Genomic DNA, 16,160 nt, shown 5'->3' with positions numbered 1-16,160 from the left:
CCCAAAACACAAGCCTTTAAGGGAATCTTAACATATAGGCAACAGCATATGAAATGAGCTGCAGAGCCTCAGAGCTAGCTAAAACTATGATCAGTGCTCCTTTGCAAGCTCAAAAAAAGGCACTGAAAATATGGTCCATAAAGCAGCATTTGCCCTTCTTGCCTTGGGGAATGTTTAGTCCTTTATGGTGCCACCTTAGAGAATATTATGATTGTAAAATAAATGGTACCATAGGGGGCAAGAAGAATTATTAAGTGACTTACTATGAGGGAGCCCGTTAGGCACTTGGGAGAATAAAACTGAGGATATTTTTCATATGCTTGAAAAATACAGAAAGAAGCCTGCACTTCCCTGTCAGTGCACTTAATTCTCCCCCACAACTGTGTGGTGACTACATTTTATTACCCAATTACACATAAGGGGAAACTGCATCCTAGAGAAGTCCGGTCCAAGGCCACACACCACAAAAACAGCCAGACTTGGATTTGAGTGCTGAAGTCCTTAACTTTCATACCAACACTGCTAACCACTTGATAGTTCTGCCAAGTCGTGCTTCATAAGCTGGGTTCCAAATTATTAACAGCTACGTGATTTTTACTGATTTAGTGAACCAAAATACATCCACTATTTTATAATCTATAGTAACACTATTGTCATGTAATAAACATAGCTTAAAACTAAATTCTTCTTTGTAACTTTGGCAGTTCACTTTCTAACAACATTTCTTGCTTATTTCTATTTATCAAACATGAGTCTGTCCCAAGCTAAAGAAAATGAAAGGTCAGAATCAAACTCATATTGTTATTAATAAGTTCTGACTTTGTTCTTGGTCAATATAAGGTAACTCCCCTTCAACCTTTCAAGTCCCCTTCCCAAATTAGAAGTAGGGGGAAAGTTTCAACTCACAAAAATTTATTCTAAAACAAATACAAAATAGATTAGAACACATATCTGGAAATTATCTTAACAAAACTTAAGGTCTCTAGGGTAAATTTAATCTTGGCTCTATTCCAACTGAACTAACATATTTTAACAACAGTGGAAGGGTAGAGGAAAGGAGGGTGGGTTGGAGTAACAGACATCTATTGTTTTAGATTCTGCATCATATGTTCCCTCTTTTCTAAGTAACTTCCCTTAACTTTCTTTTGGGAAATTGTCTTTTCCTCCTTCAGAACAAATGCTTTGGGTGGAGCTGTCCCACCCTAACTTCAGGGTAAGGTACATGTTTGAGCCTGACAATCAGAATGCTCTGCTCCTGCTTAGAGAGAATAAATTGTTCAAGAATGGAAAGGTACTGTGAGCAAGGCCAGTAAGTCTCAGTTATGCAATTTTGTCTAACTAGCCTACAAAAGAACTTCCTTTTCCTCTGTGGTAAGCTGGTAACATATATGCCTGACACTGTTGAGGCCCCATTTTGCCATCACAAAACTAGAGACAGTCTAAGAATGAGGCTAAGTCAGAAAGATAGATACGTAGCCCAGGTGATACAGATAGAAGGATACTTTTAGAGCACCTCCGTCCTGTCATGTTTTTAGCCAGATCCACCCTTGGACATTCAGTTATAAATTCTGTGATGTCCCCTTGAGCAGCCCACTTTTTTTTTTCTTTTGCGTCAATCACATTGATTTAGTTTCTAACAAAACCAAAAAAGTCTTGACTGATAAATCTGATGGATGCTTAGCGAAGGAAGCCTCAGACAGGCACACATTAGCAGTATGTTCCTTGCTTATCCAGGGAATTTGGGGCTTTATATAAATGTGTATATGCTCAAAAATGGCAGATAAGTCTCCATCATGGAGATGATAGCTACCATTTACAGCTGACATTTATCCACTGTCTACCATGTGGCAGGCACTGAGCTAAGTGCTTTCCTTTCACAAAAGCGCTTAAATCTCACAACAACTTTATATGGTAGGTATTGTTATAGCCGTTTATAGGTAAGACTACCGAGGCTTAGAAAATCCACAACTTGCTCAAGAACAAACAAGAATTTGGCACCCCCAGTGTCAAAACCCAGGTTTTTAACCTCTAACCTTTTCATCTTAAACACTACTTAATTACCCTATGCATTTTATTACATAGGTCCTAAACCCTGTGTGTTTATCCAAACTGCATGGGGAGCATTTTAAAAATGCAGATGGAGGTGCAACACACCAGAACTTTGAATCAGAATTTTCAAGGGTATGTACTAGGAAACTATATATTTTTAAAACTTCCTAGCATAATTCTGATTCAGGCAAAGAGCAATGCTTCTCAAAGTGTGGTCCACAGAATAACTGCCTATATCAGAACTATTTATGAACAGTCTTCTATGAGATAAGAAAATTATAGCAGAATGCAAATTATCTATGTTGCTAAGCACACTGGTGTGTGTGTGTGGGGGGGGTATGTGTGTGTTTGTATATGCATGTGTGTGTGTGTGTGTGTGTGTGTGTGTGTGTGTGTGTGTATATATATAAAGAAAGTAATGCTCCAATGCTTTAATTTACATTCTGGTCCTAGCTTCTTACCTTGTTCACAAAATGGCAATTTCCTTGAGTAAAAGTGATTTAGACCATCAAATTATTCTATGCCAGATTCCCTGGTTACCAAGAAATTTCAAATAACAACTTGGTTTCCTATGCAGATTTCTCTCCTGAGAGAAAGTTCACTCACTAATCAGTGAGCTCCAATACAGATGTGCTTGATAATTACATATCAATTTCTTATTCAGTTGGTTAGTGGAGTCAGTTCCCAGACTTTGATTTGCTCTGGTGTAATAATAATCACGTGCCCCAGTCTCCACAGAGGAGGACACCCTCTGGCATAGAGTGACTATTATATCAACGTTCAGCTGCTTTGTGGTCCTATCTCTGTTGGATACTATCTATTCATCTATTCTGTATTATTGTGCTTTTTTAAAAAAAACTGTAAAAATTAACACCAGCAAAGCAAAATATCTGCTTTATGCCAGTATTTATCACAAAGAGCTTCCCAATTCTGCTGACCCTGTTGTAGAAATAAAGTAGGTCTCCAACCTATCCTAAAATTCTTATTTGGGCTGCCATGATGAGTAACATGAATCTAACTCTAGCTAATTATTTTTTAATCAAATGGGGCTGCTCTAAGAGTAACTGCTTTTTAATGCAAAAGGTAATGGCACACTGAAGTAGCAAAAACCAGATGTAGTTGATTTAAAGGCTGAGGAGAGAGGCAGAAGTCAAATATACAATGTGTGATTAATAAGGAGGACTACTTTCATCTTAATCTCTAAACATTCCTCTGTAGATGTATAACTGTGAAATCCATCTTCATGTGCTATACTAGCCAGGTTCAGAAAAGACTTGTAACAAATTTGATTGTCTTCATATATTCTGTACTGGTTTCAAAATATGTTTACAGAATATGATGGCTACTTCAAGGTTCAACGTTTTATAAACATCTAAGATGTGAATCTTAAGCTTAGAATTTGCTGACCACAAGAGCTAATGGGTTATAAAGTAGGAGATTCCCAATCTGAATCATAAAATTATTTGACTATACTGTCACTCTCAGTGTCTGACTCCAGAGTTTTATAAAGTATTGGCCAAAAAACTAGTAAGAGGATGTAGGATGTGATTTGAAAGGACATAATAAATGGTAAACGATGATTTTAACGTAAGGAAATAATGTTACATTTGTAAAGTGATTTAGTGTTTACAAAGAGCTTTCATACACTGTCTGACTTGATTCTTATACCAACGTTACAAGGGAAGTATTGACTCCATTTACGGTTTAAGAAATTGAGGCTCAGAGGCCTTAGGTGTCTTGTTAGAAATGAAAGAAAGGACTCAAATCTATCTTCTGACGTTCCACTAACCTCAGAGTTATGGGAACTGTTTCGTTGTTGGATTGGTTGGCTATTTGATTGACTGGTTAAATTGATCTACTGATCTCAGTTTTAGCCAGCTCATTGAAAATTCATTTACTTTTTCCTTTTAGAAAAACATGCAACATTAGAGGGTGATTACTTCACTCTGCTTCACCACATTAGATGCCAAATTAATTTGAGATGAGGTGAGAGGTCTAGGATCAGGTATCTGGAAAGTTCACTTTGCTAGCACTTTTAATACAATGGGTCATTAAAAATCCTCTCATCAACGCCTACCTTTTTTTCTTAGTATGCAGTTTATAATAATATGTGTGTCTTCTTCCTCTGATTTTATTTCTTACAAACTACTGTTAAATATAACAAAGGTAATAACAACGACAATATGCTAAGCCTCTACCAAAGCTAGGTTATGTACCAGGTTTTACAAAGATATATCTCACTGACTACTTGTAACAATCCAGCCACTCTATTATTTTTTCTCATTTCACTGATAAGGAAACAGGCTCCAGAAGTTAAGCAAATCATCTGTGATCACATAATAAGTTGCGGTAGAGCTGTTACGCTGCTTTGAAAGAAGCTAGATGGCCCCTCAGGATATGCTCCTTTTATAGGATGGTCACCCATCAAGCACAAGCACACTATCACAAATGTCACAGACAAATTCTGGTAAACACACAATATTCATGCAGGGAATACATAAATTGAAGGCTACAGAATGGATGACGTGAAACTGTCCAAAGACAGATAATTTTTCATTTTTTTATTTAATTATTTTCACAGTGACTGATGGCTGTAATATCCTAGGAAATGTTATAGGTGGTGAGAAAGGAAATGTACAGTCCACTGTATGACAAGTAGCATTATTAAATAGAGAAAAAAATATTTTTAAGAAGTGAAGATTATCATCCATTTGTAGTTCACTCATAAATCGCACACCCATGTCTTTTGCCCAATGACGAGTAGAGAATTAATGCTATCATTTTCCACTACAAAAGAGAGTTCTGGGAAAGATCTCTTACTGGGCCCTCAAAATTCTTGCCACTTCATGTTCATGAGAACCAAAATCTGTGTGAGATTATGCTATGTCTTGCATGTGAAACGCATTCTCTATCATTTCACTTCAAGAGGTCACTTCAAGGAATCTCTTAAATCTCTTAAACGACAGCTTATCTTAAAGCACAAAGAACAGAATTTCCCCATGTAATTCTTAAGAAAATAACATTTTAAGCCCTATAAAAATTGACAAAGGCATTGTTCACTTAAAATATGTTGTAGATTAGTGGACTCTCATTGAATGTTGCTGCATATGGTATTACTCAGTTATGGCAAAACAACCATGAAATAAAGTAAAAGGGTAAATATGGCAAAGCAATAAGAAGGTAAAGCAATGTAAAAAAAAAGCCTTAAATATTGATGCTTTTATCAAATATCATTGTTTCATAAATCCGTGGCAATCCTGAAAATGCAACCGAATCTAGGTTTATGGTTTTATAAAAAAGAAGGCTGAGGCCAAATATATTATTTGCTAGAATTTCTATTATTAGAATTTCCAGTATACTGTTTTTTTTATGAAATGGAGAAGTATAATTAATCGTCTTTATAGACAATAAATCTACTTAGCTGACATCTGAAACAGCTTTTGTACTGATATGTGTGACATGCATCCCGCTTTTCACTTCAGTATCTGAAAGAATACTACTTACAGAAGAAAGAAAACCATTAGAATAAGTGAGCTGGCAGAGACATTAAATATCATGAGCTCCAAGAATCTCATTTTATAGTCGTGGTGACTGAGGTTCAGAGAGGTTATAGAAAGCAAGGTGAAACAACTAATTAATGTCAGATGTCGGGCTGTGGTCACTCAGTGTGTGGGAAACTCAGACTTAACATCAGCAGGCTGAGTCAACAACAACGGCTGCTGGTATTGCTGGCCTACCCCACATTTCTTTTCCTATCCCTTGTTTCCTGCTACTTGCTTTACTTCTGATGGCTCCCGATTTGAGGCTACCCTTTCACAATACTAATTCATGCTTAGCAGTTTTGGGGGTTTTAACTTTGCTTTCTGGACTCTACCCTTGCTTTCCAGCACGAATGCCCACTAGCTGCCCCTTAGTCAATGAGCCTCAGTCTCCCCCTGATTTTATTCTCCCTATGCATCACCCCACAAATGGAAAACACTGAGACCAGACTCTATATTAGTTCAGGCTTATTAACCCTACATCAGTTCACTTCAGTCCTAGCAAATATGTGATGAACGCATCCTATGCACTAAGTCTGGTACCAGGTATTACCAATACAAAGGGTTGAGCCTTGTCGGAAATAAATGCTTATTAGATGTGTCATTTCAATAGACGGTGAATACTCTGGAGTTTACCTCTGACTATATTTCTTCCTGTAAATATTCTTATCTCTTTTTGATAAGAAGAAGCTCTCAGCTACTGAAATTAATAATGTTGGGGGGACGTTTGTTATATTCCTTCCAAAAGAGTAACAGCAACACCCTTGCTGAGGCATATGGAGAAGCTAACTTCAACAGTACCCCAGAAAAATCCCATATGAATAAATTCTTCTTCAATCATTTTCTTGGTTATGACTCTTTTAAGACCACATTTTTGTGGCTGCTGAAAGTTGCCATTTCACATATAGTGCCCCATAGTTGTGTCAGGACCCAGGAAAATCATTCTCTCTTCACATAAACAGATGAGATGTTTCCTGCACCAAAACACACCTCACTAGCCTGGAACCTCTCTTTTACATCCCACCTTTTCACACACAGGAAAAGTCAGAGTCACGAAACTTCAAAAATATTTATAAATGTCTGCTTAATTTTTCTCTTTACATTTTTTAAAGGGAGATGAAATGTAAACAACACACTCAGCCAGGAGTCAGGTTATCTGTGTTTTAATCCAGGTACTATTGTTGATTTACTCTGTGAACTTGGACAAGTCACTTAAGCAAATTGGGTTTTAGATCTTCATATAGAAATGAAGGGCTGGTTTAGATTCTTTTTAATATCTTTTGAAGCTCTCAAATTACTTCATTTAAAACATCCTTTACAAAGCACAGGAGTCTGCAATATTTTAATTTTTATTTATTATAGAAAATCAAAATACGGATGGATATGTCTATAAAATATATAGTACATATCCTTGTGGCAGTTAGAAAACAATGATACAGGAACACAACAGAAAAGTCATGGATCAAATCTCTATAGCACGCACATCTGTTTTAAGATAAAGAGCTAGAACCTCTGATTCCCTTAATCTCCAGGCACCATTCTGCCCAAAATATATTCCTTGCTTTCCTCCAACACAACCTGGCTATCTTCTTATGTTTCTTATGTCAATGAATGGCACTACCACCACCTTCCCATTCATCCAAGTCACAGGAAGCATCTTTGACTATTCCTTACCTTCATTTTCTGTATTTAATCAGCACCAGATTGCATTGCTTCTGTTTCCTGAAGGGTGCCTAGGTCCATCCCTCTCTCCTCTTCCCCTTCTCTCTGCCATATCTTTTTATCCTCACTGGCACTGACTTAGGGCAGACTCTTGTCATTTTTCTTCTGGATTTGTTAATGGCCTAATAACTGGTCTCCAGAATCCAGACTTGCTTCCTCCAATCTATCATCCGTGGCATAACCAAAGGATTTGATCGATCTAAAACACAGATTTGGCCTTGCCACGCCACTTCTTAAACTCTTTCAGTAGCTTCCACCACCTGCAGCTAAAGTCACAACTCCTTAATCAGCAATGAAGAATCCTTATGATCCAGACTTGGTTTCCCTCTCCCTACATGTACCTTATGCTCCAGACCTACCAAATTATTTGCCTTTTTCTAAACATACATTATTTTCTTTTGCTTCCATGCCTTTGCATATAATTTGTTTTGATGGGAAGGTTCCTTTTCTACCTCATCCTCCCTTCTCCTCGGTTAGGTCCTGATTTTCAATATCAGTTCAAATTTTTTCTCCTCAAGGAAACTTTTCACTTTTAGTTATATTTGTTCCTGAAAGTATGAAATATCACATTAGCAACTTTCAGTGAGGTCTTTTTGAATGTCAATGGGACCAATGTAAATGATGCAAAAGTAGATAGGTCTGAAGACAAATATCCTCACTCATGGGACCACATAATCCTATCTTGTCTTCCTGTACCTTCCCTACTTTTCTTTTCTCAATCGTCTCTGTTATGGGTAATTATTTAAATTAAGTAAAATCCAGCAAACACATTGAAAAGGAGCCATGTGTTAATCACTGGACTATACAATGAAAGCAAAAGAATGAGTAAAACTTGACTCTGATGATCAAGACTGTTTATAATGTAAGTGTGATACAAGTGCTGGAATGAAGGTACAAATGTCCTTCCTGCCTGCTGGGGTAGGATGAAGGAAGGAATGACTCTTCTAAATGAGGGAATCAAGGACATCTTCCCAGAAGCAATCCCAAATGAATGTGGCAGGGAGGGCACAAATTTCTTATGTCTGCCTTAGTGCACAAAAATGTGGTCTGGAAAACCTGGAGGATGCGGGGATAAAGAAGGAAGCCAGAAAAACTATGACAGCATGCAAGGAACTGTGCTTGCTTAGGTAAGGTGAGGTGACTTTCCTGACCATCTCTTGAAATGTACTGTTCAGGAAATCAAGAGATAAATCAGTCAGAAGCATGGGCATGCCACTGAGGCCACACACACAGGGCAAGGGCATGCTATCAGATTTTTAATGTGAGATTCATTAGAAAGCTCAGGCAGATAATTCCTTAGCACTTAACTAAAATTTCAAACACACTAAGCATAAAATTTACCCCTTTAATAAAACATATAAGTGCATTTCTGTGTGTGTGTATATATATATGTTGTGTGTATTTATTTTCACACATATGCTCTCACACACATATATTCTTATACTCTCAACCTACACGTTTCAGATTTTACCTTCACACTTTGTGGTTCTGTTCATTTCATTGTAGTTTACTTCATTAAAGATTCAAGTAAAATAACTAATGCATCACTTTCCTCTGGATGAGGTATGTTTTATGTCAGATTTAATCAGTATAGATAATGCCTGTTAAACAGTCATGGACAGCTTCAGCATCTGCCAAGCAACTAAGAACCCTTTCTCTCAAATTCTGAATTTACACTTAGATGACAGAAAAAAGGGAAGAACCACAAAGCAATTTTGTATACATGGTTTTTGTATCAGTGAAAGTGATAGTTTTTAAACTAAAGAACATATTGTTTCAAACAGAAAACTGCAAACGTAAATTCCTTTAATGCTTTTTAGTTTCTTATCTGGAATGAAATTTAACCCCCCACACATTACATAAAATGCATTCTGGTTCACTTAAAAAGAAAGAGCTCTGACATCTGAACTAGAGACCACCCCAACAGACGGTAGGTTGTGGGCAACCGATAGGGTAAAAGAGACTCCACAGAATAATTCTAAGAAACATCTTCTGTAAACTACATTTTTTTCCTCCTATGACAAACGGCAGTGATACAAACAAGTAACTTATGATGTTCATTTTTTTAAGGGAAACCTCCTGTGTTAAATGAAAACACTGCAAGACAGATCATGAAATCTAAGTACTCAGCATATGATATAAGATACACACTAACAAAAATTCAAAAGCCTTAATAATGAAGGAATTTATAGATTTTCAGGAATACCACTAGTAGGTAGAAAAATGCCATCATTTTACTCTGGTGTTTCATATAAAATTGCAAGGTATTAGCACTTAAAATCTAACCTTATTCCAATGAAACCCCGCTGTTCAACATTCTGACTTTTTAGGCTATTACTTTCCCACACATGCTGTTTCTTTTTTTGAAATACAGTTGCTCTATTTGTCTTCCTTATCTTCTATAATATCTCTTAAGTTTATGATGGCGTTTTTAAACTAACTTTTATCTGCTTAAATGTGGCAAAATTAATGGTAAGAGCATGTGTGCATGTATGTATTTTTCCTACAATAGGGGATTCCTCAATGGAATGTACAAGAAGTTTGTACAGTCATAAAACTGTCAAAGTCATTGTATAATACACATTCCAAAGCATTCTGTGTGAGGTCTAATTTTTCCTGAATAATATTTGTTAAGTAGTTTTTATTTAAATTACCTTTGGTCTAAGTACTAGAAAGGTTAGTAGGCTGGAAATAGTTATTCAAAGCATGAGAAAGGGACAGTGATTGCTGACATCTTATAAATGAAATAAAATCCCCATTTTTCCTCACTTTGCCCAAAGGATGACAGACACTGGACATTGTTTCTTCTTTCACAAAGACCATTTTGGTGCCTTAGTGATGCTTGTTACATCTCAAGTGTTATTGGAAGGGTGCCCTAATTACCATTACAATGAATTAGTCTCTCTTAGAATTAACCTCACACCACAAGAGAGAATGAAACTGAGCATGAGTAACTGTTTAAAATACCTGCTCCCATTACCACATGTATTGCCAGAGGAATTCTGTAAAAGTTTGTTTTAAAGACTCACTCATCTAGTTTTGGGAGCTGTAGACCACCTCACAGTGTTCCTTTTGATTTCATCCCATCCCCAACAAGCAATGACCACTCAAAACCATTTGTATTTCACTAACTGAAAGAAGGCTGGTCTACTTTTTGGAAAGTCTAAAGCTTGGAAACTTAGAAATATTTTTTAAATCATGAAATACACTGTTAATAGACACCATAAAGCTAGCATTAAAAAATTAGCAGATGGGGCTTCCCTGGTGGCGCAGTGGTTGAGAGTCCGCCTGCCAATGCAGGGGACACGGGTTCGTGCCCCGGTCCGGGAGGATCCCACATGCCGCGGAGCGGCTGGGCCCGTGGGCCATGGCCGCTGAGCCTGCGCGCCTGGAGCCTGTGCTCCGCAACGGGAGAGGCCGCAATGGTGAGAGGCCCGCGTACCACACACACACACACACAAAATTAGCAGATGTCATATTTTGACATATTTGGTTTGAATTTTCTTTCTTTTTGTTTTTAGTAAGAAATAAAATGTTATCTGGACAATAACAAAAGCACCCCCTCCAAACACACACACATCCTGAAGTTGATGTGAACTTATACAACATAGGTATATACCTAAAATAATAAGCTATATACTGTCTAGTATATTTTCTAGATTTATAAAAACATTACCTTATTATTAGGCTCCTTAAACTCTCCTATTTTTTAATCAACATTATGTTTTTGAGACTTAGACATATTAGTAGTATAGTTTTATTATGCATTACAGGGAGGAGTCAGGTTTAGTAATTTTAACAGCTAATAGAACAGTCATGTCCCAAGGCTTGACTAACTCAGAAGAGAGGAGTACAAACTCTAAATAGACACATTACCCTGAGTTCTAGCTCTGTCACAAGAAAGAACAAAGTGTTTCTCAGCATCTCCCGAAGCCCCTAGGATTTCTTCTCTAAGGAGCAGAAAGAAAGCTGTATGATGAATCTTCCCCCATTTATAGACTGTATCTCAAGAATCCATACCAATAATTTTTATATTTGGCAAATAGTTATTTCCCAGAGAGAGCAGTTAGGGGATTGAGAAAGAAAGGGGAAAAAGGAAACAGGTTACCAGATCTAAAACTTGATTCTACAGTCCTTCTCAAACATACATTACTACATTAAGATTTTAAAATAACCATGACATAAATTATAATGACAGCCCTTCCAACTTCTTAGGGAGCCTTTCATTGAATCAACTGTTTAGCCTATATTTTAAGGTATAAAGTGATGAAAAAGTACCAGCTCTCCATGGCTTAAAAAAACAAACCCTTCTGCTTAACATAAGTAGTATACAAAATGATATATGTAGTATGTTCTCAATTATGGTAAGTGTATTCAGATACACATTTGTATGCATTGGAAAAAGAAAAGAAGCACTGAATCATGAACAATGTGTATCTCTGGCTGATGGGATACAGGTGAATTTTATTTTCTTCTTGAAATGGTTTGATATTTTCCACTTTCTTTAAGAAAACAACAATTTAATTTTATATTCAGAAAAAACATAAAGAATGAGAGAATGACATTTGTAAAGACATAAAGATATTAGAATGCATTCACTCAGTGGGAAACTTATAAACATGTGGCAACTTAGTGGTGGCTTAGATCAAATCTGTACCCACAGATGTGCCCCACTGGTTCCATTAGTTTTTTTCCTTTAGTGCTGTCCCCTATCCACCCATTCCCAATTCCCTGGCTTCAAGTGAACTAAAGAAAACAAATAAACAAAAGAGCAGAAACAACCACAGGTAGTTTCTTTGAAGGGGAAGGGTTTTGTGGAAATCTTCGAACAGCAGCCATTATTTATTGAGCACTTCCTATGTGTCAGTCAATGAGCTTTAATTATTCCTCACAGCAGCCCTTTGGAATAGATATTGTTACCATCTCACCAATATGAGATGGGAAAACTTCTGAGAAATGAAGTGATGTGATCAGGGTCACAGAGCCCAAATGCTAGAGGTGGTAGTCTGTTGATACCCCAAGTCCATTCTCTTTCCGCTTCAGTTGGCCTCAGGTCCTTGGTTAGTGCAAGGATCATGATCAGGTCATTTCCTGCCCAAATCTGTCCAGCTGAAGTGTTTTCGTTGGCTAGCACTTTATTTTTTAAGTATAGTTTCAAGTCTTTATCCAGAACTCACAGTTTCCAATTAGCCTACCTCTCTTTCCCTTTAAGCTATTAAGGTAAGCTGCCCTGATCCTAAAGGCATTAGAGTTGCTTCCAGTGTCAGGTAAGGGGAATAATAAAAGTACTTAACATCTGGGGCTTCCCTGGTGGCGCAGTGGTTGAGAGTCCACCTGCTGATGCAGGGGACACGGGTTCGTGCCCCGGTCCGGGAGGATCTCACATGCCGCGGAGTGGCTGGGCCCGTGAGCCATGGCCGCTGAGGCTGCGCGTCCGGAGCCTGTGCTCCGCAACGGGAGAGGCCACAACAGTGAGAGGCCCACGTACCGAAAAAGTATTTAACATCTGACTATCATTTTCCAATGGTAAAAAACAACTCTTTATTCACTTGTTCTCTCTTTTTAAATACAATGAAAAATCCACTTAACCACTATCACGCTTAGGAATACTGAAAGAATGATTGGATCAATACGTAGTAGGCCTTCCTAAACCTGTCTAAACTTTGAAGCCTTCCTAAACCAAGCACAAAGTAATTATTTTATATGACAAGGTGACTCATTCTTTCCTCAGCTCCATGATGATATGCTCTTTATGGCCTCATTAATTATCCTTGCTGACAAGTATTAGTGTTTTCTTTCACTTACTCAACCAAAAGAGAGATACCATCTTCATATAGCATACGGATTAGTACCATGCTTATTCTCTTGTTCATTACACCATCACTCCTTCAAATAAACACAAATGTCAAGTGAATAATTAATGTTCATATACTCATTGAAAGCTTATTATCATAGAGTGTACTCTAATATGATTTAAAATAAGCTTTCCAACCAATTTTCATCAAAAATCTTCAAGCAAGCCTCTTTTTTGGAAATAAATGTGTTCTAGGTTACTAAATTACAAGTTGCTGAACTATATCTAAATTAAAATTGCTGAACTAAATAATTTTTGGTCAAAAAAATTTTACTTCTTAAAAGTAAAGGTGTATTTACAACTAAATACACTTACTGTATTTTGCAGATACATATATCTGTATAGAATAATGAATTAGAACATATACGCTAAAGTAGAAGACTGTTTCCCCTTAAAAATGCCATGTCTAATCAAGCAGGTGTAAGATTACAGATAGTAGATTAGATATCAACAAAGACAAACAGGAACATGCGCAGATGTGGGTGTGTAATTATGTATGTTTATATTACATATAGATACATAAATATATACCTGTTACATACTTTCTTATGTGAGATAAACTCAGTTCGGTAAATATCTATTGAGTCACTTTTATGTTTTCTGTGTTAACAGGCCTTGTACCATGAATATATAAAGATGCAAAATATACAGTTATTGCCTAGTCCCTGTCTACTGAGAACGACAAGTATACAAGCAGACAACATCATTATAATGTGGTAGCGGTTAGAATAGAAATAGCCTATACAGGACTGTGAAATATATAACTCAAGTTTATGAAATCCATGACAGTTTTATTTCATATACTCATAGAGAAGAAATAAAGAGTTTTTGACAGGTCTTAGTTAACTCAACGTGACTGCGCACAAATATAATTTGGAAAAAGCATATGTTTAATCACTCTTTCTTCTGTGATATCCCACCCAGGACTGATTGATCTCAGCATTCACAGTTTTAGAAAGGCCTTTTTTTTTTTTTTTAGAATAGCCTTTTTATATTAAAATTATATCAGCATCATTATCTGCGGGAAACCATGAAACCCAAAAATTACACATCCCAGGATGTCGCTGAGGTCTTTTACATTCTTGACTTCTTAAAGTCAAGGGTTTTCATGCCACAGCATGAGATATGTTATATTAAAAAGTCAGGTAAGTTTGCTACAAAGCCACAATCATATCAGGAAATCACACATTTGTTTTCTTACAACTCTTTCATCTGTAAAATGGAGAGTCAAAGAAGATAGGTAATTTCCACCAAAGAAACAGTGAAATAGAGCTTACAGCAGAACCAGAATTCTCACCCCACCTTGTCCAAATCCAGAGTCTATAGTCCGTGCTAATACACATCATGCCTATCAGCCCAGTTTTAAGGATCTCTCCTATCAGAAGTTAAGATTCACTGTGGTCTATCTGATTTCTTCCAAAGAGGAAGAAAGGTCTTCGTGAACTTGAAAAAGCAGGTGGAATCTTGTGGGGTGTTGTGCTATCTTTAGCATAGTGTTATGGAGAGCTCCCAGAATGTGTCATCAGGAGACCTGGGTGACTTGTTTTTTTTTTTTTTCACTTATCAGCCATATGAACGTTATAGTCTTTTACTTCTCTGAGATACATATTTCTCATCAGGAAGATCATCCTGCTAATTATACCCACCCTAAGTATCTCATAAGTTTGTTGTCATGATCAATGAAATAGTGTGTGAAAATACTTGATCAGCTCTAAGATGCTATGCAAATGACAGATACCTATACTTTGGTCTAGAGACAAGTTGGGAAAGTAGTTTGGAAATCTATTAGAAGTGTGAATTCTCTAGTGTAACTTTATTTATATGTATTTTTTTCAATGAGAAGATAACTAACAGTTAAAATTAGCCATCGCATTATTTCTCTTACCAAATTCAGATTTATAGCCAGCAGCATATGAGAAGAAGCAGTGTATGAGAAAAAAGAGGAAGTTTCAGATTCTGACAGCTTTATACTGTCAACTGATTAACTGTGTGACTTTGAGCAAACTGCTTTCCCTCTCTGTGTCTCAGCTTCTGCATCTAGAAAATGGGATTAATAATGTACCTACATCATAGTATTGTTCAAGGATTAAAAAGGAAATATGAACAGACCTACACTGAAAAATAAAATAATAAACTTCTAATGAAAAGAAATGGGTTTGAACTTTCTCAGCAGGTATGGATGTAAGAGATGGTGTGGTAGAGTTAAAAAAAAACATTAATGAGGAATTCGTTCTTAGAGATATAGCTTCCTAACACTTAGCACTTAGCATGACTATGAAGAAGTTGCTTCACTATTCTGACCCTTGGTTTCCTCATCTGTAAAGTAAATGTAATAATACTTATGTCAAAGCAGTTTTGTAAAGTGAAAATATTTTGTAAACCATAGCCATACAAAGACAGAAGATTCATTACAGCATATTGTCAATCCCTGATACTACTGCCTGCCTAATGCTAAAGGGTTCTGCAAATCTTCATTCTTAAAGAATTGTATCTTTCCTGTTTACATTATCTCAGGAATCTATGTACCATAGGGTGGCCAAAATGTCTGGGAACAGTTAATAATATTTTATTGTATTTTAATGTAATGTCAGAAAGCCATTTATTATATATATTCACTAATTCTTCCAGACGTTATGGCCACAGGGTGTAAAGAAACCTCTCGTACAACATGTGCTAGCTGTTTCAAACCTTCAGAGGAAACTTTCTCCTTGAGCAAGTTTCACCCAGAAATATCTACAATTATGATTTTGATGATGATAAGATTCTGAATTGTTAGGCCAGCAATGAATAAAGTGAAAGATTGCAGTGAATAAAGTTCCCAGATGTCTTTCATAAAAATACTGGAACCAGGGAGGAGAGGGCAGAATTGGGGGAAGATTGTAAAAGAGAGAGAAAAAAAAGTCTTTCTCTTTAACCTTTTAAACATTACAGTTAATTCAACTAGCTGAACATCTAACTTAAAAGCAGATAAAGTATAAAATTATTCACAATATGAA

General features: G+C 36.7%; 1 protein-coding gene across 2 annotated transcripts in view; it reads right to left on the bottom strand.

Moving 5' to 3' along the window:
• ANGPT1 (angiopoietin 1) overlaps window positions 1-16,160 on the bottom strand; it is a 249,948-nt gene that overhangs the window by 97,024 nt on the left and 136,764 nt on the right. The gene's annotated exons all lie outside the window — the stretch shown is intronic.

This window comes from Pseudorca crassidens, chromosome 17 (assembly GCF_039906515.1).
Source record: "Pseudorca crassidens isolate mPseCra1 chromosome 17, mPseCra1.hap1, whole genome shotgun sequence".
Taxonomy (NCBI): Eukaryota; Metazoa; Chordata; class Mammalia; order Artiodactyla; family Delphinidae; genus Pseudorca; species Pseudorca crassidens.
Note: the sequence above shows the minus strand (reverse complement) of the source record. Positions and strands in the feature narration are given on the sequence as shown.